This window comes from Anomaloglossus baeobatrachus, unplaced genomic scaffold (genome assembly GCF_048569485.1).
Source record: "Anomaloglossus baeobatrachus isolate aAnoBae1 unplaced genomic scaffold, aAnoBae1.hap1 Scaffold_2756, whole genome shotgun sequence".
Taxonomy (NCBI): domain Eukaryota; kingdom Metazoa; phylum Chordata; class Amphibia; order Anura; family Aromobatidae; genus Anomaloglossus; species Anomaloglossus baeobatrachus.
The window spans coordinates 49,700-74,610 of record NW_027442248.1 but is presented as its reverse complement, the minus strand read 5'-3'; the positions used below and the strand labels follow the sequence as shown (position 1 = coordinate 74,610).

The 24,911-nt window shown below is 50.1% G+C and overlaps 1 long non-coding RNA gene and 1 other non-coding gene across 2 annotated transcripts in view; both read right to left on the bottom strand.

Moving 5' to 3' along the window:
* Positions 1-3,643: 3,643 nt before the first annotated feature.
* The window catches only part of LOC142265719 (uncharacterized), a 69,805-nt gene continuing 48,537 nt past the window's right edge, over positions 3,644-24,911 (bottom strand). The window contains exons 4-5 of the long non-coding RNA XR_012731976.1: positions 12,305-12,355; positions 3,644-5,222 (exon numbers count right to left, since the gene is read on the bottom strand). This is a non-coding gene — a long non-coding RNA (uncharacterized LOC142265719). The remainder of the gene's footprint in view (positions 5,223-12,304; positions 12,356-24,911) is intronic.
* LOC142265720 (5.8S ribosomal RNA) lies at positions 17,859-18,012 on the bottom strand. The gene has a single exon (XR_012731977.1). It is a non-coding gene; the product is annotated as a 5.8S ribosomal RNA (ribosomal RNA).

Sequence of the window (24,911 nt, the reverse complement as noted above, 5' to 3'; positions counted from 1 at the left end):
TGTATAAAGGAGAGTTGGGTGAGATGGCTGTCGGCCAAATAAGTGCTCCTATGTATGAGAGAGACGGGGCAGATGGTTTTCGGCCAAATGAGCACTCTTGTGTATGGGAGAGTCTGGTGAATTGGGTGGGTAAAAGGAGCACTCCTGAGTATGGGAGAGTCGGGGAGATGGTTGTCAGCCAAAGCTTCTTTCTGCCCATAGCCATCTATTGTGAGAGGTCAACATAGGAAAAATTTTGCTAGAAAGCAGCACCAATATGCCCAATCAGAAACACCAATGTGTTCCAAAATTTTGACCAAAAAATCATAGTTTTTAAGTAAACCAACCCAGAAAAGGTGTAATCAAATATTCCATTGGCGTTTTAAATTAATATAAGGTGGGCAGTATGCGATGACTCTTATTTTGATCACCTATTTAGAGGAAATGCTATAAAACTGGGTCCCTGGGCAATGAAAAAGGTAGCATTCCATAAGTAGCCATTTTAGACAGATCTTGTACATTCAGACTGATAACATCCATATAAAGTAAACATAATCTCACCATACAGTGCCCAAATAATATGCAGGAAAAAAAATGTTTCCTTTGAGTGCACTTACACTAGAATCCCCTAGCTTGGTTCAATGTCCACCAATCAAATCTAATAAAAATTTTTATTTAGATAGCGCTAACGTATTCCGCAGCACTTTACAATTGCTAATTATTTCCAACTATAAAACAAATGCATTCATTTTATATATTTTTTTCTTATATTTTAGGTGTTCCATGTCTGTAATACATCAGGAAATTCTCCAAAATACACCCATTATGACCCGTAATGGGCACGTTACACGCTATGATATATCTAACGATATGTCGTCTGGGTCACGTCGATAGTGACGCACATCCGGCATCGTTTGACATATCGTAGCATGTGACAGCTACGAGTGACTGTGATCGTGCAAAAAACTCACCTTATCGTTGCTCGTTGACACGTCGTTCATTTTCATTATCTCGTTGTGGTGGCTGGAGCTGCTTCTCTTTGGTGCAGCTGTGATGTTCGGTGATATTGATCATCTTGTTTCTCACAGCTGCATTTCCAAGTTTGCCTCGTATGGAGATACTGGGGGCATATACATCGCAGGAGACGCTGGGGCACATAAATTGCAGGAGACGTTGGGGCGCATAAATTGCCGGAGACGCTGGGGCGCATATACATCGCAGGAGACGCTGGGGCGCATATACATCGCAGGAGACGCTGGGGCGCATATACATCGCAGGAGACGCTGGGGGCACACATCGCAGGAGACGCTGGGGGCACACATGGCAGGAGACGCTGGGAGCACACATCGCAGGAGACGCTGGGGGCACACATCGCAGGAGACTCTGGGGGCACACATCGCAGGAGACTCTGGGGCCACACATCACAGGAGAAGCTGGGGCCACACATCACAGGAGACGCTGGGGCCACACATCACAGGAGACGCTGGGGCGCATATACATCACAGGAGATGCTGGGAGCACACATCGCAGGAGACGCTGCGGCGCATATACATCGCAGGAGACGCTGGGGCGCATATACATCGCAGGAGACGCTAGGGCGCATATACATCGCAGGAGACGCTGGGGCGCATATACATCGCAGGAGACGCTGGGGGCACACATCGCAGGAGACGCTGGGGGCACACATGGCAGGAGACGCTGGGGGCACACATCGCAGGAGACGCTGGGGGCACACATCGCAGGAGACTCTGGGGGCACACATCGCAGGAGACTCTGGGGCCACACATCACAGGAGAAGCTGGGGCCACACATCACAGGAGACGCTGGGGCCACACATCACAGGAGACGCTGGGGCGCATATACATCACAGGAGATGCTGGGAGCACACATCGCAGGAGACGCTGCGGCGCATATACATCGCAGGAGACGCTGGGAGCACACATCACAGGAGACGCTGGGGGCGTATACATCACTAGGGGGCATGGACAGCCCTGACGGTGGCACAGACATGACTGGGGACAAGGACAACACTCGGAGGCATCACTAGGGAGACACAGACAGCACTGGTGGCAGCATAGCCCTGCACTAGGTGGGCACACACTGCACTGAGCGGGGCACACACTGCACTGAGCGGGTGGGGGGGTGTTCTGCAGCGATGGGTTGAGCACTCACAGTACTGGGGTGGGGGAGGAGTCAGACACACAGCACAGGTCCGGGAGGCCAGTAAATCTGCTGCAGCTCTTCTGTGACTTTATCGCAGCGTGCTGCTTACCCCGCCGACCAGAGCACACGAGCACACGTCGGGGTTAAGCCTAGAATGTATGGGCTGCAGTCAGGTCCTGGAAGTCAGAATCTGGATAGAGACCATACATTCTAGCATCTACAATCAGGTCATCAGCCAGTGGATTTAAAGGGCCAGCAGCCGGGAAAAGCGCGGCTGCCGCCAGAGCACAGCGGTCGCCGGGAATGTGTCTGGGGGACTGTCTATCTGGCTCCACCCCCTCTGCTTAGCCCCGCCTCTCCCATGTTGCTGCACCTTTTGCTGTGACGCTGTATGGGTTTCGGTCTCCGCTGCTCAGCTCTGGTCTCTGCTGCTGACTGTAGGCTGGGGCGAGTGCCAGCTTTAATATTGGATTGGAGCACTTCTTGTGCATAAATGCTATTTTCCTGTCCACTGGCGGGACACAAGGTATGCACACCAGTGACTATGTAAGGGGAATACATGAAATAGCAGAAACTGCTGTGTGAATACTGACTTGAAAAATCCAATAGCTACATGCAAGAGTGAATATGTGAAAAATGGAATCTGCATTACTGCCATGAACATATTAATCAAGAGAAATTTAGCTACTGAATTGATCAATGCAATAGAGCCCCAACACTACGCCAAAGTATTTCTCTACGTTGGGGTCCCTAGCTTGTGTGTGTCCTCTCATGCAGTTAAAAAACCTACCGTGTATGGGAAGCTGAGACCCAGGCTATATGCGTATGATATGGATACTCTTGCATATAGCTATTGGATTTTTCAAGTCAGTATTCACACAGCAGTTTCTGCTATTTCATGTATTCCCCTTACATAGTCACTGGTATGCATACCTTATCTCCTCATAGTGATGTTTTTTTAGGTTTTTGCACCCAGTTCGGACTTAGAATGGTGTTCCAAACGTTATTCCTAATTGTTAGTATTTTTTCGTTTGTGAACCCTCCCCAACCACACCTATTGCCAATCCATATCATACGCATATAGCCTGGGTCTCAGCTTCCCATACACGGTAGGTTTTTTAACTGCATGAGAGGACACACACAAGCTAGGGACCCCAACGTAGAGAAATACTTTGGCGTAGTGTTGGGGCTCTATTGCATTGATCAATTCAGTAGCTAAATTTCTCTTGATTCATATGTTCATGGCAGTAATGCAGATTCCATTTTTCACATATTCACTCTTGCATGTAGCTATTGAATTTTTCAAGTCAGTATTCACACAGCAGTTTCTGCTATTTCATGTATTCCCCTTACATAGTCACTGGTGTTACACACAACCATGAATGTCAATGGACACCCACATATACGAGTGACACGAAAGACAGTAAAAAAAGACACCTTTATTAATATTGATTAAAAAAGTTTAAAACAGACAAAAGGTACCGTGAACAGAGAGGGACACAGTCAGGAAAAGTTACCAAAGATTAATGGTTTTTCAGGTGACCAAAATTATACACCTACACCGGCATACCTGTTAGACTAAATGTTGAAAATTGCGATATCCTGCGCTGCTCATTGGTTATAGTAAATGACTACTAAATTGCTGTGCAGATGGAATTCCACCAACCTGCAGAGCATGTGTGTGAATGTTAATCAACAACCATGTGCAGAACACAGAGTGTAGCAATGAAGTATTCCACCTGCAGTGAAAATCCACTTACTGCCCCTCACCCATCCAGATCCACACATTGTCCGCGCATGGCATATACATGAATCATGCTAATATCAGTCACACCCCTAAGTGGGGCAACCTTCCAAGTTGGAACTATCTATGCGATATAGCGTTCACCAAAACAAGTAAGGTGAACAAAAGTACAGCTTAATGAAGCATAATACATGCCAGGCACATGCAACTGAGTAGATACCAAGAGGGGGAGGGGGAGTGGAAATGCAGGTAGACTTAAACAGGCAAGACGGTAAATGACAGGTACATTAAAAGTGCAAATAACGATTACATCACCTGAAAATATCCTGCCGCGGCCCTCACACTCCGACACGTGTTTCGCAGTTGCTTTCTCAAGGAGCGTGCCAGAGGTGAGGGGCAGGTTGGTTAAAAAGGCTGGAACAGCCAATGGAGATGAGCTTTAAGATCATGTGATCAGCTAAACGTAAATGAAACCACCTAAGGATGTGGCGCATGACAACTGTTACCACCACCGCTAATGGAATACGCTTCCCATATACCGCGATCACGTGCCCCGTGACGTCACGGCCCATGTGATAATGGAACCATGGAAACCACGGGACGCTTTCAGACGCGGTTTTGGAAGCGAGCGAGCAGTTCAGCAGGCATGCGCACTAGGTGGATTCACACACATAGAAACAAACAGGAAGTGTTCTAAATCTAAATGGGCTTTCAACAAACCACCTTATGTTACACGGGGTCCGTATATATTACAACATTATGAATAGCACACAGTCATGGCAAGGAATAAGAGCAAACACTGCATCAGTAAGCATGTTCTAAAAAACATAATGCAATTTTAGGAAGATATAAATTTTATAGGCAGCGTCCAACCATCCTCATCATGTCATAACATCACTATATCCATGGATACCCACGGAGGGCACTCGGCTACCTCCGCCACTTTGTAGTGCATACATAGATATGTAGGTATATAAATTTTATAGGCAGTGTTCAACCATCCTCGCCATGTTATAACATCCTTATCAGAAAATTGACAGAATTTATATCAAAAGACATTTATTGCTATATACAGTACAGATTACAAAGGACTCTCCCCGTTTGCCCACAAAAAGCATTCGACCACCTCCACCACTTTTTGGTGCATACTCAGATATATAGTAACACCATTACGTCCTATGAGACATAAGAGCCCAAATCAGTAGTTATAGTCCATAAAAACAGGATCCTCTTCATTTCTTTAGATGGACGCCATAGCCCATTGAACTCCAAGGCGCTGATGTAGAAGAATATGCTCCAAAAATAGACAGAAGCCAGACATAGGTAACCTAATGAACTAAAAAAACAGACAATTAAAATTACATAAAACACCCACCACATACACCTAACTAAAACCAGGTATAGCCATTGATACGCATCAAAAGGTCATAATGACAAAACCAAAAGCAGACCCAAATGCATTGAAAGGCCACCTAATCACCTTACAGGAACGCTGAGAATCCCATATTCTCGTTCAAACCATTGGGGGCCAGGGTTCCCAATCTATAAATCCATTTGCTTTCGACCTGGGCAAGAAGCCTGCCCAGGTCCCCCCCTCTTGTTCCCATAGAGATCATATCTATACCCTTGACTTTCAACATGGTAGGATTGCAAGAATGAAAGTTCTTAAAATGCCTAGGGATAGTTTTCAAAAGACTTACATCATCAATGCCTTTAGCCTTCTCTATGTCTAGACAATGCTCGCGAACCCTAATCTTTAACTCCCTCGTGGTCAGACCAATGTATACTTTTTTGCAAGGACATTCAGCCCTGTAAATGACCCCCCTTGATGAACACGTGATTCTTTGTCTGATCTCGAACTCACGAGATCCATCAAAGTTATGGAATCTTTTTGCCTTCACAAGGTTGGCACACACCTTGCATAGGCCACAAGGGAAGAAACCAAACAGCGGTTGACCAAGCGTGCTTACCCGAGATGGTTCATAGTGGCTGTGAACCAACATGTCTCTCAGATTTTTAGCACGCTTAGCCACCAAAGACGGCCGCGATGGGAGAATTGATCTTAAACTTGGATCCGTCATAAGGATATTCCAATGTTTATGAACAATCTTTTTCAACTCATCCCATCTACTGTTATAAGTTGTAATGAGACGCACCGTTGGTTCATTCTTGTTGCTGTCCTTTACAACATTAGAAAAGAGAAGGGAGTTTCTGGTCGATTTCATTGCCCTTTTAAACCCATGTCTGATGACTCTCCGACTATAACCTCTAGTCTCAAATCTATGTGCCAGTTCCTCCGAATGAGTCATGAAGCTGGCATCATCCGAACAAATCCTCCTTATTCTAAGGAACTGGCTACTGGGAATCCCCTGGATGGTACTTTTAGGGTGAGCAGAGGATGCCAACAACAATGAATTGGTAGCCGTAGTCTTACAATGAATTGGTAGCCGTAGTCTTACGATACACTTGTGTAGACAACAAGCCATTAGACGATGCAACAATCCTTAGATCTAAAAAATTTATGGTGCGCCCATATTCAAAGGTAAGTTTAATGTTCAAATCGTTCTGATTTAAACATTGCATAAATTCCTGGAGACCACTGAGATGACCCTCCCAGATGAACAGAACGTCATCAATATACCTGACCCAATTTTGGACCTGATGTGTACATAAGTTGTTGTCATCCACAAAAATTTGCCGCTCCCATGCCCCCAAGAAAAGATTGGCATAGGAGGGCGCACAGCAAGCCCCCATGGCAGTTCCCTGCGTCTGTAAAAAAATCATACCGTTAAACGTAAAAATATTATGCGTCAAAATAAATTCTAACAAAATGAGTATTAAATCAACCGTTGGTCGCGAGATGTTACTAGCCTTCAGGTACCATGAAACCGCCCTGAGACCATCCTGGTGTCTAATGGAAGTATATAGAGACTCTATATCTGCCGACACCAACAGCATGTTATCTTCAAGGTGAATACCATCTAATCGTCTCAGGGCGGCAGTGGTATCCTGAATATAAGATGGTAATTCACAGACCAACGGTTTCAAATAAAAATCAATAACCTGACAGACCAATTCTATCAGGCTACCATTGCCCGATATAATGGGTCTGCCAGGGGGGTTTGCTGGGTCCTTGTGTATTTTTGGGATCAGGTAAAGTGCTAGGAGTCGTGGATGAAGTCCCTTTATAGTATCCAGGAATTTTTTCGGTATTATGCCCTTATCATATGCTTGCTCCAAAATCAAAATCTCAGACTTCTTAGGGCTCTCAGGTGGGCCCTGTAACATGCAGTGGGGAGGGATGGCAGTCATTTATAGCTTTCTTCGTCCCCTATGTCATTAGTGTGAAAGTTGGAATGCGTACTCCATAACACTTTACAGTACTATTGCCAATGTGGCTATTTGAGTGTTGGCCTGACCCACCCCCTCCACCAACACCACTGGCTCCAGCGGCCCTCTATTCAAATTCTATTAACATTTTTCAGTAATGTCTGTTTTATGGACAAATAAACGCCACGCTGGGACATCGAAGCTGATGTCAATGATGATGATTGCATCTGGCCAAAATCAGGTTGGCAGAAGGAGGCATCATCGCCTGCTTCCTAGACCGCAGTTTGTAAAGCATGCAGCACTGTGGAAGTGACAGTTCTTCACTCTGGAACTCAGGCTTTATTCCACTAGCTAACACCGAGGATTTAAAATAATTCAGTTTCCCCAGGGGGGAAAGGTTCAGACACTATGGAGCACAGCATCAGAAGGTACTCCCAACAGCTATTATTTTTTTTTTTTAAATTGGAAGGATTTGCAACAGTGCATAACATGCCAAGGAGTTAAAAAAAAATTCTGATTCCGCAGGGGGGCTATGTGTAACACACCGTGGAGCACAACATCAATAATAGATAGAAGAAAAAAATATCTGTGGTGGGTGCACGGAAAAAAGCCTTTAGCATATATATTGAAGCAAGAAACTCCAGCACTCCGCTATTATAGCAGTCCAGAAATCAGCACACACCTGATCCTGCACGGAACATCTAATGCAATGGTTTCAATTGTAGAAAGAAGAAAAAAATCCAGCGGATCACAGGCTTTTTTATATAAAATGAACTTACGTCTTTATTGCTTCATTTAAAAAGTTTCCACAACGCAGGTGGGATCCACAGACAAGGTATCTATATCATCAGTTTATCCAACATGTTTCGACCCAGAGAGTGGTCATATAGTCTTATTCATGGATGTTTTAGAGTAGGTACTGATACCTCTATATAGCTTACTAGAACTCCCATCATGCAAGTGGTTTCTAATTAGGATAATTATCCTACACATGTAACAAAGACTTGTGCACAGATAGGAAATTCTAGTGCTATAATTCACAGATACATAAAACACATAAAAAAACAATATTATTCATATTGTCATAAACATTAAAACCATTTTTACATGAATAATTTAATTATAATGGACAATCATGTCCTGCCTTATATTCATACCATGTGGAATGCGAGTATTTAACTTAAATATCCAAAAGGATTCTCTATTTAGAACTTTACGTTGGAAGTCTCCCCCTCTGGCCATTTGTTGAACTTTTTCTATCGCTCTAAATTTAAGACCAGAGGTATTACCGCCATGCCACAAAGTAAAATGCCTAGAGACCGCTGAAGAACCGCATAAGTGTGTTTTACCTATATCTGAGATATGGCGTCTGATGCGGTTCTTCAGCGGTCCGACCGTACAGCCTACATACTGTTTAAGGCATATTGTGCAGTCAATTAAATATATTACACCTTCGGTTGTACAATTTAAATGTCTCTGAATTTTATATTGTATTCCTGTTGAAAAAGAGGTAAATGTATCTCCCCTATCCACAAAATTGCAAACTTTACAAAGAATATGGCCACATTTGTAAAAACCTTTATATAATAGCCATGTGCATTCATTATTTATTGTTTTTCGTGAAAAAAAACTTGGAGATAAAATATTAGCCAAAGTTACTGCTCTTTTAGATACAAACCTAATTGACTGTGTATTTATTAATTTAGAAAAAGTAGAATTCTGATGAAGAATTGGCAAATACTATTTTATTATCTGAGTGATTCTAAAAAATTGCGGACTATATCTAGTTGAGAAGGTCACTGCTACATTATTAAACTGACTGCCTGTATACTTTTGATTCCTTTTATTTTTATTTTTCAATAATTCCTGTAGCTATTTTATCCACTCTGTCTATAGCTCTAATGAGTGTCCAATCTGGATATCCACTTTCATATAGCCATTTCCATACCATATTTTTTTCTTTTTCAAATTTATACAGATTGCTACAGTTACGTTTGGTTCGTATCATCTCTCCTATTGGAATATTATTTTTTATATGGTGAGGATGACATGAGCTTGCATGCAGAATATCATTATTATTGGAAGGTTTTCTATACGGACTTATTTCAATAGACCCATTTTCTATGTGTCCAGTGAAAATAACATCCAAAAAACATATTTCTTTTTTTGTAGATTATATCTAAATTTTAGATTAAATTGATTTTTATTGATGTATTCTATAAACTGGTTACAAGAACAGGAATCTCCATCCCAAATAATAACTATATCATCTATATAGCGTCCATAAAGGATTATATTATTTTTAAAAGGATTATCAATATTAATGATGTTCTGCTCTTCCCAAATAGCAGCCACTATATTTGCTAATGAGGGGGACAATTTCCCCCCCATGCTAACGCCCAGTTTCTGTATACAAAATTTATCATCAAAAAGAAAATAGTTATGCGTTAGTAAATATTTTATAGATAGAAACAAGAACTCGTTAATTTGAATGGTATACGGGTTATATTTTTCAGCGGTCTCTAGGCATTTTACTTTGTGTCATGGCGGTAATACCACTGGTCTTAAATTTAGAGCGATAAAAAAAGTTCAACAAATGGCCAGAGGGGGAGACTTCCAACGTAAAGTTCTAAATAGAGAATCCTTTTGGATATTTAAGTTAAATATTCGCATTCCACATGGTATGAATATAAGGTAGGACATGATTGTCCATTATAATTAAATTATTCATGTAAAAATGGTTTTAATGTTTATGACAATATGAATAATATTGTTTGTGTTTTATGTATCTGTGAATTATAGCACTAGAATTTCCTATCTGTGCACAAGTCTTTGTTAAATGTGTGGGATGATTATCCTAATTAGAAACCACTTGCATGATGGGAGTTCTAGTAAGCTATATAGAGGTATCAGTACCTACTCTAAAACATCCATGAATAAGACTATATGACCACTCTCTGGGTCGAAACATGTTGGATAAACTGATGATATAGATACCTTGTCTGTGGATCCTACCTGCGCTGTGGAAATTTTTTTTAAATGAAGCAATAAAGACGTAAGTTCCTTGTACTAAAAAGCCTGTGATCCGCTGGATTTTTTTTCTTCTTTCTACAATTGAAACCATTGCCTTGGACATTCCGTGCAGGATCAGGTGTGTGCTGATTTCTGGACTGCTGTAATAGCGGAGTGCTGGAGTTTCTTATTTCAATATATTAGTTTGGAAAATTATAAATCTCTTTCTTTAAAGTCATGACTTAAGCTCCAGAGCTGAATTCAAAATTCTGCCAGATCCTGAACAGTTATATATAACACACCTGTCACTTGATGTAAATATGCAACTTCTTTACCTGCTGTTAAAGCCGCCGTTCTCCTGAATCCGGCGATGTTTTTCCCTTGTTCCCAGCCCTCTCCGTTCCGGAGATATGGCCTCTTCATTGCTATATGTACTTCTAGTCTTTTTCATACAAGTGGGTGTGGTGATCGAGGAGACGCCCACAGAAGAGCAGAGGACCACGCCATGAGGATCAAAAGACTAGAAGAGGAGACCATATCTTAGGAACATAGAGGAGCAGGAACTAAAGAAAAATAATGCTGGATTCAGGAGAACAGCGGCATTTACACCATGTAGAAAAAAATTACATATAAATGAAAAGTGACAAGTTCAATTTAAAGTAGTGTTAGTTCTTAGCTTGCAGCGAAGTGAAGATAAACTGAAGTAAAGATGACAAATCATAGTATTTTCACTTTTGGGAAAGTCCTACTAAAAGTGGGGTTTTACCATCACTCTAGGGGTCCTAGCCTTACACTGAAATGCTCATAATCAAATATTTTATCTTGGTATCAAATACGTAATAGACCCTGATGATAAGTGAATGGCTCCACAGTGATGGGTTCACCTCAAAGTTTGATCAGATCCCAGGCTCATGGGCCCGGGTGTCACACTAGGTACGGGAAGTACCAAGCGAATGGTGAAAGGGAAGGGAAACCCTGTGTCTAGGGAGGGAGGAGATGGTGACCCCTGACCAAGCCTACCACTGGTCTCCAAGTTCCCTCACCACCCTAGATAGGATCCGCACCTATGCGCTGAGCAGGATACCTGACTCTAGGCTGACCCTGTATCTGGGCCCTAGGTAGGGAGCGGGTGGGATGAGGTCTTTCAACCCCACTAGGCGCTAAAGAAAACACAGGAATACCAAATAAGGTAAAAACCACAAACTACTTATCTGTAGACGACTCAGTAAGACATTCAGTAAAGAGCAGCAATGATCCTACAGATCACTGCCAGCCGCCTGCTTGCATCCAGAGCTTGTGAAGGAACTGAATATCACCAGCACAAGTCCAGGGAAAATTTGAGTATGTAAATCCAAGGGGAAATACAGATGATTAGCAGCTGAAGGGAAGAGGAGATCCGCAGGGTCCTAAAGGGAAAAGGATAAAAACCCAGCAAAGGGGATGCCTAGTACACTGAATACGGACAGACAGCATAATAGCAAATCGGAGAGCATTTTGCACAGCCAAACGCTCTAACCTTCTATTGACGGACACCACAGGACTGTCTGCCACTCGTGACACTGGGCCATTGCTTTGTTCCTCTGATCGTTCAAGTATGAGATCTCTTTTACTCATGGTGAGTTGTGAGATGAAGTAAGCCAGGATAACCATGACCAAACCTTGACGAGAAGTCCCAGCTCACTGGAGATGCAAACAATCGATGGAAACTCCCAAAAAATCATAAAGACCCCAAATATTTAGTTTTCTCATGAGGCCACGTACACCCACACAACAGATTTTTTTTTTTTTTTTTACTTTCCCTATGACACGAAAATGAAAAAAGAAAAAGTTTACCGTTTTTTTTAACTACAGATCCTAGGCAAAACTGTGTCACCATGGTAACAGACCACAATTAGACCCTGAGCAGTCTGACCCCACAGACTTATTTCTATCATTGACTGTTTATTATCATCACTACAGGATTGGACTATTCAGGGTTTAACAATCCGTTACTATTAAAATGTAAAAAGTCAATGTTTACATATGGGAATACCCAGAAGATTCATACACCCCATACATCATAGTGGGGGACATTACCTTATTAAGCCCCTCACTCTGAAAATTCCGCTTTTGCATACTGATGCTGGTCTGAAAGACACAAAGGAAATCAGATGAGCCGGTTACATCACTCTTGTTGTTATAGAATTTTTATTTGAGATTGCTTGCTCGTCAGTTCAAGGTACACAATTTGAAGGGGGAAGGGGTTGTAAATAAATGTGTTTTTCCTAGTTGGCCTCCGTGGACCTTAATGTAATCAGGCTTGAAGTAGGATTCATTGTCTGGGGGGCTTGCGTGTCTATTGTTCCCTTGCAAGGGGCCTCCCTAATACACAATCCTGCAAACTGGCCAGAGACTGTCCTCCTTCATACTTGAAGGTACAGGAAAAACAAATGTCTAAGGGGGCAGGTATGAGCACTTCTGCCCATCAATTGGTCTGAACCCAGGAGAGGGAGGACAATAAGCCACACGTTTGGTCAGTGAGTTGGTGCTGTGAAGTAAAGGGAGAAGATCCGTTTCTGCAGCCGGGTCCTGGTGCCTATGAATGGACTGTAGAGATTGGTGCTGGATACACATGTTACGGTTGTGATATCCATCATCTGGATTTGAGAAACTACCCTACGTTGCATTTTTCATGCTTTTTCCTTGCTTGTTTTAATTAATAAAAGCAAATAAAATCATCCCAGCAAAGTCTATGAGAATCCTGACTTGCTGTGCACATGTTGCTTCTTATTTCCTTGCCGTTTTTGATGCTGAAAAAAGAAGCAGCATGTCAATTGTTTCTGCGTTTTTTCCTACTTTTTATCACCAATTGACTTCAATGGAGTCAGTGAAAAATGTAGGAAAAAACGCATGCTTTTTTGTGCGTTTTTGTGTGCTTTTTTGACGCCACTGCGGTTCCCTACAGCCATTTCCTCTTCTCCCGGTCTTTACTGTAGGACCTTGTTCCAGGGAAGTCCGGTAAAGTCACAAGGTGAATCGAGTTCATGCCAGCGTATCACTGGGATTTCCTGCAAATCCAATGGCATGAACTTGGGTCACCATGTGATGTCACCAGGGTCCCTGCATCTAGTCCACAGAGCCAGTGTTAGCAGACATTTTCTCATCTTGCGGTCTTTACGGCGGGACTTTGCTTCAGGGAACTCCGTTGACATAGGTAGCCTGGTCTGTGAGGCGATCCATACCTCGGTAACCCGGGGTCATCATGGTGACAACCCAGGGTTACCATGGCAGCGATTGGGTTCCTGTGATCGCATTACAGGGACCTGATCGCCAGGGAGAGTTAAGCGATTCCTCTCCCTGCCTCCTGAATGCTGCGATCATACTGCTGTGAGCGGCGCAGGCATTGCTCCTGGCAGCGAGAGTCGGGTCCCAGCTGTAAAATCACTCGGAGACCTGGCGGCGATCGCGAGTGCCTGAACCCCTGCAGTCGCTATGACTAAATAACGCATGGAAAAAAGCATGTGAAAAAACGTGCAAATGCAATAAAAAGAGTGTTTTTTTTCAGCTACTTTTTTCCTGCCAAAACATGTGTTTTTCTGTGCAGATTTTGTGCAGTAATTTGGTGTATAAATTTCAGCACCAAATCTGCATCTCCTGCCAAACTAATGGCAAGCGTTATGTCAGGGACTCTCAGCCATCACCAATGTCACCATATAATTGGAGGTCCTAGGTTTTGCCCAATGTGCGGTCTTCTGCAAATTACCATACTTATTTTGTAATTTGCATCTTTTTTGCATTTTTTGAGAGATTTGTTGACAATTTACTACTTTTGTGGCATTGGTCACATCCAAAATGAGCATCAACTGCCAGAGAAAGCGCACTGGCATCTGAATAGGACCTTGATGGATGGGAGCCATTTTGGCGGCACCTGTGGGTCACCGATATTTCTGTGCCGCTGTATCCCTCACATCAGTAAGGTAATATGTCGGGGACTGTCTCAGTCATCACCGATATCACCACATAACAAGAGGCGGGATGTTTTTGCCCAATTTGGAACACGTTTTTGCAATTTTTGATTTTTTTTCGCCAGTATGGGTGACCCTTAAGAGCTTCTGCTACAGGAGCAAAAGAGGGTTACAAAATGAGTGTGCCCGACTCCAATGGACGGCGGGGTGAGGTGACGACTTCTAGAAGAAGCGATGGCTATGGCAGCTGTGACGGGTCGGAGGCCTGTGTGTGTGACGTTCATAAGATATAAGGTAAACAAGAGAGGGGGTTTGGAGGGGCCCAGCTCCAGCGGGATAGTTCTGAATTTGGGGTGCAGTGGTCTCTGGGGTTGGTCCCGACTCTGTGTGCGCCCTTACGATATCATGGTGGAGCAGGTCTCTCCTCTTTCCATCTATAATAGAGAATATGGAGGAAGGTACCATGGCAACCGATCAGATTTCAACTGCCTTAACTACAGGGCTGGTGAGAAAGTGAAAGCAGTGAGGTGATTGGTCGCTGAGGATAACGTGTTCACTGACCATCTGCGCTGGTTTGTTTACAAGACGACCAATGGACCCTAGATACCACTCAGATTCCCATAGCAACCAGTAAAGCCTGCTTTACACGCTACAATATATCTTACAATGTGTCGGCAGGGTCAGAGTCGTCACCGCCGCCCGCCTGGACCCCCCCGCCCGACTGTGCCTAGCCGGCCGCCCGTCCCCGCTCGACGCCCCACGCGTGGGCCCTCGCAGGCCCAGCACGGAGGACGGGGAGCGGGCGGCTGAGGGCAGGCCGGAGGTCGCGTGGAGGGAGCGGACGGGCCCGACCGGCCCAGCCCTTAGAGCCAATCCTTATCCCGAAGTTACAGATCTGACTTGCCGACTTCCCTTACCTACATTGTTCCAACATGCCAGAGGTTCTTCACCTTGGAGACCTGCTGCGGATATGGGTACGGCCCAGGGCGAGATTTACACCAACTCCCCCGGATTTTCAAGGGCCAGCGAGAGCTCACCAGACGCCGCCGGAACCGCGACGCTTTCCAAGGCTTGGACCCCTCTCTCGGGGCGAACCCGTTCCAGGGCGCCCTGCCTCTCACAAAGGAAAGAGAACTCTTCCCGGGGCTCCCGCCGGCTTCTCCGGGATCGTTTGTGTTGCTGCTCTGGGCGCCCATGCCACCCCCTCCCCCTTTGTTTCGGGGGGAGGGGGAAGGCGGCGGGGCGCCCGTCTCCGCCGCTCTGGGTTGAGGGATCTGAACCAGACTCCCTTTCGATCGGCCGAGGGCGACGGAGGCCATCGCCCGTCCCTTCGGAACGGCGCTCGCCGATCGCTTAGGACCGACTGACCCATGTTCAACTGCAGTTCACATGGAACCCTTCTCCACTTCGGCCTTCAAAGTTCTCATTTGAATATTTGCTACTACCACCAAGATCTGCACCCGCGGCGGCTCCGTCCGGGCCCTCGCCCGGGACTTCAGTGCTCACCGCAACGGCCCTCCTACTCGTCGCAGCCTAGCCTCCTCGGGCGTCGACTGCCGGCGACGGCCGGGTATGGGCCCGACGCTCCAGCGCCATCCATTTTCAGGGCTAGTTGATTCGGCAGGTGAGCTGTTACACACTCCTTAGCGGATTCCGACTTCCATGGCCACCGTCCTACTGTCTATATCAACCAACACCTTTTCTGGAGTCTGATGAGCGTCGGCATCGGGCGCCTTAACCCGGCGTTCGGTTCATCCTGAATCGCCAGTTCTGCTTACCAAAAGTGGCCCACTGGGCGCGCGCATTCCACGCCCGGCTCCAGGCCAGTGAGCCGGGCTTCTTATCCATTTAAAGTTTGAGAATAGGTTGAGATCGTTTCGGCCCCAAGACCTCTAATCATTCGCTTTACCGGATAAAACTGGGTCTCTGGAGTGTGCCAGCTATCCTGAGGGAAACTTCGGAGGGAACCAGCTACTAGATGGTTCGATTAGTCTTTTGCCCCTATACCCAGGTTAGACGACCGATTTGCACGTCAGGACCGCTGCGGAACTCCACCAGAGTTTCCTCTGGCTTCGTCCTGCCCGGGCATAGTTCACCATCTTTCGGGTCCTATCGCGCGCGCTCGTGCTCCACCTCCCCGACGGAGCGGGCGAAGCGGGCTGGTGGTGCGCCCGCCTTAGTAAACCCCCGGAGCGAGCGGCGGGATCCCACCTCGGCCGGGGCGCCCCGGCCTTCACCTTCATTGCGCCACGGGGTTTCGCGTCGAGCCCTCGGACTCGCGAGTGCGTTAGACTCCTTGGTCCGTGTTTCAAGACAGGCCGGGTGGGTCGCCGACATCGCCGCGGACACCTGGCGACCGCCTCCCCCCCTAAGGGGGGGAGTCGGCAAGCCCTCCTGCAGCGACGGCACGGCGCCGGGAGCGGGGGGCCCCCTTCCTCCGTCGCCGAGCCCCGCTTCCCCCCCGCGGAACCACTGCCTCCGACCGACAGCCTCCCCCCAGAGAGGGAGACGCGCCGTCCGGGCGACGGGGGGATGGGGAGGGCAGAGCGGTTCCGGAAGAGGTCGCCGAGGCGGTCGTCTCCCTCAGCCCCGGGCGACTACTTCTGCCGAGAGGGGGATGTAACGCCGGGAGGGCGTGAGCCCCGTGCCCGAGAGCACAAGCGCAACCGCTCGGCCACCTTCCGCCCCTGAGGCCTTCACAGCCGACCCGGAGCCGGTCGCGGTGCACCGTCGCGGAGGAAATGCACTCTGCGGGGACCGGAGCCGCCCGGGCCTAGTCCGCCCCCTTCGCCTGTGGCCGGCGGCACCCACCCCGCCCCCCCGAGAGGGGACGGGTGAAGGTGGCCCGCCAGGCGAGCCGGGGTGGGAAGTAGCGCGGGAACCCGGGACAGCCGACCAGAGCCCGCCTGGCTGAATCCTCCGGGCGGACCGCACGGACCCCACCCGTTTACGTCTTAGTGGTTTCACGCCCTCTTGAACTCTCTCTTCAATGTTCTTTTCAACTTTCCCTCACGGTACTTGTCCGCTATCGGTCTCGCGCCGGTATTTAGCCTTAGATGGAGTTTACCACCCGCTTTGGGCTGCATTCATAACCCGACTCCGGGGAAACCTGGTCCCGCCGTGCCAGGGGCCGCTACCGGCCTACCACCGTCCGCGGGCTAGGGCCAGTATTAGAAGGACTCGGGCTCTTGAGCGACGCCGGCGTGGTCCGGTCTCCCGTACGCCACATTTCCCGCCGGGCAGACGGGGATTCGGCGCTGGGCTCTTCCCTCTTCACTCGCCGTTACTGAGGGAATCCTGGTTAGTTTCTTTTCCTCCGCTTAGTAATATGCTTAAATTCAGCGGGTCGCCACGTCTGATCTGAGGTCTTTAGTCGAGTCAGAGTCCCGGAGATGGCGGAGGCCGGGCGGGAAAGAGAAACGACGCGTCACGTCGGGCGGTCGTTTTCTATCCCTTCAGCCTCTTTTCTCCACGGATCACGCCGTTCCGCCCTCGCCGTCTTACGGGGGGGAGTGACCGGAGGCAGCCCTGTGTTGCCACAGACAGCCTCGCCGCGCTCTCCCGATTCCCGGGGCGGGGGCAGGTCTGGCTTTAGCGGGACGCAAGGAGACGGGGGAGAGGTCTGGGACCCCCCTTCCTCTTCCTTCTGAATCCCAGCAGCGCCGCGGAGGTGATCGACGGAGGGGCGACCCTCATACAGGCGTAGCCCCGGGAGCAACCCGGGGCCGCAAGGTGCGTTCGAAGTGTCGATGATCAATGTGTCCTGCAATTCACACTAATTCTCGCAGCTAGCTGCGTTCTTCATCGACACACGAGCCGAGTGATCCACCGTTAAGAGTCTCGCTTGTTTTTTTTTTCTCTGGATAACGTTGGTCGGCCGCAAAGGCGTAAAAAAACAGACATGGGACGGGGGGTGTTCCGCTCAGGAAGGGGGCTCTGTTGTCCCGGGCGCTCGGCCTCCGCCGTCCCTACCTCTGACGGGGAGGGTAACAGAGAAGGGCTCGAGGCTTCTCGACCTACCGCCCGGTCCCGACCCCGGAGCGGGGTGCGGGCTCACGCGGGCGAGCGGTACCCGGGACGGACTTCAACGCGCAGGTTGTTTCGTTTCCTGCGGCGGGTGGGCGACGGGAGGGAAGGGACCCCCTCCGCGTGCCGTCCCCTGCCGCGCAGGGAGCGCCAGCGGGGCGGAAGTCGGGTTCCCTCCGCTCCCGCATCAGGGGACGAGAGGAGAACCGTGAGCTTCCGGCCCCACACCTCCTTGGAGTGGGGGGTCGCTGGGCGAGACGGTGCGGGCCGCTCCTCGCTCTCTCGTTAATGATCCTTCTGCAGGTTCACCTATGGAAACCTTGTTACGACTTTTACGGAGGACCGTCCCGACGCCACGCCCGGGACCCCGGCTTGGTTTTGGTCTGATAAATGCACGCATCTCTGGCGGTCAGTGCTCGTTTATACGTATTAGCTATAGAATTACCACAGTTGTCCGAGTCAATGGTTTGGAGCGATCAAAGGAACCATAACTGATTTTAATGAGCCATTCGCAGTTTCACTGTACCGTCCGTGTGTACTTTACACATGCTTAATCTTTGAGACAAGCATATGCTACTGGCAGTATCAACCAGGTAGCCCGTCGGCGACCGAGCGATGCTCCAGAGAGGCGAAGAGGTGGACGCGTCGAGGTCGGGGAGACGACAGAGAGAGGGAGACGCGGGGGAGCACCCAGAAAATGCGCGGTGGGTTCGGGGAGGTGGCAAGGAGGACGCGAGGTCGGCGGAAGGCCGACCCGCTCAGCAGAGGGAGGGCACCGCAGAAGGGAGCCCATACGGAAAAGCCGCACGGACGACCAGAAGCCCCCGGGGCGGAACGTGAAGGCGAGGAGACTGTCCTCAGGGGGACGCCACGGGCAACACCCCACCAAAAGCCCGCCGCTCCCGGGGCGACCCGCGAGGGTGCCGCTTGGGGAACGGGCGGGGCTGAGGCAATGACGACCTGGTGCGGCTCCTCCATCTGGCTTAGTCCCACCTCCACACGCGCAAGGGGTCGTCGGTCCACAGGCAGGCCCGGAGCGGAAGGGCATCCGGAAGCCACCCGGCGAGACGCAGAAGCGAGGAGACTGGCCACCGGGGTCGCCTGATGCGGCTCCTCCATCTGGCTTAGTCCCGTCTCCGCCGCGGGGGTCCTCAACCCGACCTGCGTAAGGGCGCGGGGTTGACGGGAGAGGGGGCTGGCTTTCAGGGTCCACCGCGACCAGGCGACTCAGAGGTCTCCCAGATGCTTGGCCTGGCCGTGTCGGCGTCGCCCTACCAGCTGCCGACGGGATGGGGAAGGGGGCGCGGAGCGCGAGGGGGCCTCCCCTTTTTCCTCCGTCATGGGTTTCTCGCGCCATCTCTCCCTTTTATTTTTAAACCAGCTTTCTCTGTCGGACCCTCGGTTCCCTTCTCGTTCCGACTCTCGCTTCTGCCCCTTTTCCGAGCCGCCTCGGGGAGGACGTTCAGGTAGCGTGGAAGGTGTACGTGTCGCGGGCGGGGAGGAGGGTGTCAGCACACCGCGCTCACCCCTTCTGCTCGGGTCCGGCTGCTCAGTGGTGGCTCGAGCCGTGGGCCGGATCCCGGGGGTTTCTCGAGCGGCGCTCCTCGCCCGTGAGTGAAACGGGGGTTTGGGGTGTTGGGATAATGTCCGTGACGCCACCCACGGTTGTGGTGATTGGTAGCACCACCGCTGCTTAATACGGGGATCCCGGGGATGGTGATGTGGAGCAGCCAGGTGTTGTGTTGCCCCTCCGTGGGTAGGGGTTGGTGATCCCGGGGCCCGGTGATGGCTTGTGAGGTGCAGGGCCTGGTGGGCGCAGGGACGCGGGGGCAGCGCTGTGCCTTGCGGCACGGTGGTACTCACTCAGCCTGAGACACGGACACAGTTTGTACGGTAAACCAAACGGCTGGTAGGACGGTCCCACAGACGGCTGCTTTGCTTCCCAGATAGGTGACGGTGATGTCCCTTTTCCTTGCACCTGTATGTACGGTTGGTTGCGATGGGTCCCCACCGGTAACCCGCTCCCCGGCTTCAAGCTGGGCCGGAAGAGCACTACACTTTGCCCGCAGGCGCTGGCCCTCGGAGACTGGTGCCCTGGCGGTGGCGGTGTCTCCGTTGTACGGGTTGGGCTGTTGCCTTCTGTCGGGTCTTGGTTGTTGGGAGAGCTACGTCCCCGTCACTGACGGATTCGGCAAATTTGGCGACTCCTAGCCTTGCCGGGGTCCGAGAGGCCCCTGCCCTGGTGCTGAGTGTCCTTCGGAACACTGCTCCAGACCACCGGGCACACAGCCAACGGGGTCCTTCCAGGAACTTCCGAACTGTCCCTCTCCAGACAGTCACCGCCGTTGCTGACCTTGCTGTTCTGGCCCTACACAAAGCTGGACCTCAGGCTTCTCTCTCTGTCACACACTTGCTTTCCTCCTTTGCCACTTTCCTTTCTTTACTTTCACTTCGTTGTTTACACTTGCCCTCCCTGGGCTAATCTTGTTTGCACAAGCTCGCCCTGAGCTCAACTGCCTGGTACTTCCTGCCTCCAGAGCTGTGATCTCCTTGGTGGGCGGAGCCAACCGCCTGGCCCACCCCCTGGTGTGAATCATCAGCCTCTGGAGGAAGGCAACAAGGATTTGTGGTTCAGCTTAGGTGTGCCTACCTGGGATGTGGGGTGTGGTGGTGCGTGACCTGTGTCCCCTGGCTTGCCCAGGGCGACACATTCCCCCTTAGCAAAACGCAGACCGTCCGTGGGCTGCCGTCCTACACCGGTTTTATTTTTCTGTAAAAGGGGTAACAGGGTTAAACATAACATTTTCAACAATCTTCCCTTACGGGAGGCACATTTTACTTTAACGTTTCAACGGTTTACGGTTACGGTTTCCGCTCTCTCCCACCCAAGTAACCTGGCCCTGATGCTGCCCCTAAAGCCCAGGCAGCACCCCTTGACCCACAGTCCAGCACACGGTACCCGAGCGGGATCTGTCCTTGCCCTCCAGAGGGTAGCCACCGGTTCCTTTGGTGGCTGGGCCCTGGCCTGCTCTGCTCAGGGCCCTCCCTCCAACCTGCCTCTCCGGAGGCGGCCTGCGGAAAACGGTAACGGTAACCAACATATTTACAAGCCACTAACGTCTGTGGTTGCCCTGCAAGTTCACGGGCTTGTCCATGGATAGTCCTCCATGCAAAACAACTTTTTAAACGGTCCCCACGGGGACAACGGTGCCGGCTCCAGCCGGTTGCTAATCACAAAAGCAAATCAGGTTACTGTTCGGTAATCATTTTTCTTCTTATCATTCAACTTTTAAACTTTTCAAACTTTTCCACTCAAACAAGCACTCTTTACATTCCCTGACCCCTTTTTCTTACAGAACGGTCTCCCTGTACCTAAGTGGAGGTCTACCTAGGTTGGAACGGGTGGACCTTCGGGGCCCGGTGTCAGTGGTGCTAGACAGTGGGGTAGAGGGAACAATCGATTCCTCCTCCCGGCTATAGTGTGGAGCAGGCGGGGGCGTAGGAGAGCTGGGTACAGGTTCATCCCTGGGCACTGGCACTGGTTCTGGCTCACGGTTAACCACTTCCACTACTCCTTCATCCACGGGTTGTGGGAACAGTATCACTGGAAGAATCACCGCGCCGTTCTGTGTAGGCCAGTTTGCTGGGAAGTCACCCATTACCGTGTGGATTACCTCTGCTGCCTTCTCCGCTGGTGGAGGAACCGGTACTTCAGCCTCTGCCCTCAACGCTGGAGGGCACCTTTTGAGATGGTCCCGGGAAACTGTGGCCAGGGTGCCCCCTTGGTCACGACTGATCTGGTAGGCCTTCCCATCTTCCCATTCTGTGGGTTGTATGACATAAGGGACTTGCTCCCACTGATCATCCAGCTTGTGTGTTTTCCTCTTCCGTTTCAGCACTACATCCCCTGGCTGGAAAGGATCCGCGGACGCCTTCTGATTGAACCGGTGCTCCTGCTGTTCTCGACTTCGACTGAGGTTTTTCTCCACATACTCCTGGATTTGCCGGTATTGTGCTCTCCTCCGGCTTTCCCACTCCACCGTCGAAGGGAGTGCTTCGGGGGCCTCCAATCCCATCTCCAGATCCACCGGCAGGCGGCCGGGCCGAGCCCTCATCAGATACGCTGGGGTGCACTTCGTCGAGCTAGAGGGGATATTATTGTACATATCGACCAGGTTGGGTAGCTTTTCCGGCCACAGGTTCCGTTCTTCCAGTGGTAGCGTCTTGAGAAGCCCCAGGACCAGGTGGTTCATTTTCTCGCACATGCCGTTGGTCTGGGCGTGGTAAGGAGTGGTCCGGATCTTCTTGCAGCCATACAACTGGCAGAATTCGTGGAACACCTCTGCTTCAAAGGCCGGGCCTTGGTCAGTCAGCACCTTTTCTGGGTATCCATGGGGCCGGCAGAAATAAGCCTGGAACGCCCGAGCAGCAGTTCGACCAGTTAGGTCCTTAACGGGGACTACCACCATAAATCTTGAGTAGTGGTCTACCATGGTCAATGCATAGGTGTACCCACTTCGGCTAGGGGTGAGCTTGACATGGTCTACGGCGACCAATTCCAGCGGCTGATGGGTGACTATTGGATGTAAGGGTGCCCTCTGGCTAGTCTCGTCCTTTCTCCTTAGCGTACAAGGACCGCACTCCCGGCACCAGGCTTCCACCGATTCACGCATCCCACTCCAATAGAACCGCTCCCTCAACAGCATCTCCAGCTTCTTCCACCCGAAGTGGCCAGCACCATCATGGTATGCCCGCAGGACAGTGGCAACGTCAGCTTGAGGAATGACCAACTGGCATATTTTCTCATGGGTCTTCGGGTTGATCAGCTCACGGTACAGCTTCCCCTGGTGTAGGTAAAGCCGTTTACGTTCCTTCCACAAGCGTTGGGCTTCGGCTGGGGCGGCAGGGTCTATTCCCGTAGCACCTTGTTCCACCAGAGTCTTGACAAGGCGAACAGCCGGCGCTTGATCCTGAGCTTCTTGCCACTCTTGATTGGGCCGTGGGTCCAGATCCACTCGTTGCTGATGTACTTGTACCCTCTCGGTAGGCGGCTGGTGAAACGCAGGCAACTCAATCTCCTCGAGGTCGTCATCCTCGCACCCCTCTTCTGACAGATGGGGCATCCGGGAGAGTGCATCCGCATTGATGTTGACGCGCCCGGCCCGGTACTTAATGGTGAAATCATAATTGGCTAGCCGGGCTACCCACCGCTGCTCCAGCGCGCCCAACTTGGCCGTGTTCAGGTGCGTCAGCGGATTGTTGTCCGTAAACGCGGTGAATGTTGCTGCCGCCAGGTAGTGGCGGAACCGCTCCGTGATAGCCCACACCAATGCCAATAGCTCGAGCTTGAAGGAGCTATAGTTCTCAGGGTTCCTTTCGGTCGGCCGGAGTTTTCGGCTAGCATAGGCGATCACCTTCTCCTTTCCATCCTGGACCTGGGATAGGACCGCTCCTAGCCCCACGTTACTGGCATCCGTGTGGAGGATGAACGGGCGCCCATAATCAGGGTATGCCAGGACCTCTTCTCCGGTCAAGGCCGCCTTCAGCTGGCAAAAGGACTCCTCATGCTTGTCCTCCCACGACAGTGGGGCTCCAACGGGTCTACCACCTTTGGTCTGTCCCACGAGGAGGTCTTGCATGGGGGCCGCCATCTTCGTGTATCCCTTGATAAAGCGCCGGTAGTACCCCACCAGGCCCAGGAACTGCCTTACTTCCCTCACCGTAGTTGGCCTCGGCCAGCTCTGGATGGCAGTAATCTTCTCAGGGTCAGGGGCAACACCATCTGCACTCACCACGTGCCCCAGGTACTGCACTCTGGGTTTCAGCAGGTGACACTTAGAGGGCTTCAATTTCATCCCATACTTGGCAAAGGACGCGAAAACCTCGGCCAGGTGCTCCAGATGGGCTTCGTACGTCTGGGAATAAACAATCACATCATCCAAGTACAACAGGACGGTCTCGAAGTTTAGATGTCCCAGACAGCACTCCATCAGCCGTTGGAAGGTTCCTGGGGCGTTACACAGCCCGAACGGCATACTATTGAATTCGCATAGCCCCATCGGGGTGGTGAAAGCGGTTTTCTCCCGATCTTCTGGGGCCACAGCCACTTGCCAGTATCCGCTGGTGAGGTCAAGGGTCGAGAAGTAGTTTGCAGTTCTCAGCGCAGCCAAAGACTCTTCAATCCGAGGTAATGGATAGGCATCTTTATGGGTTATCTGGTTGATCTTCCGGTAGTACACACACATCCGCATGGTACCATCCTTCTTGACCAGCACCAACGGAGCGGCCCAGGGACTACAGCTGTCCCGAATAACCCCTGCCTCCTTCATATTCCTCAACATATCCTTGGCACACTGGTAATATGCAGGGGGAATAGGTCTATACCTCTCTTTGATAGGGGGATGTTCACCGGTGGGGATGTGATGTTGGACCCCCTTAATCTGCCCAAAGTCTAGGGGGTGCTTACTAAAAACCTGTTCATACTCCTGCACCACCCTGTATACCCCTGCCCTGTGATGTGTGGGGGTGTCATCAGTGCCTACATGTAGCTGTTGATGCCACTCCTTTGTCTCCCCCTGGTGTGGGGAAGTGCTGGTGGTAGGTGGGGGTGTAGATGGACTGGTTTCCTGGATAGTGTGAGGGTCCAAGGTGAGCAGCTTGGCAATGGTGGCATACCGGGAAAGCCTGACTTCTTCCTCTCCACAGTTCAGCAC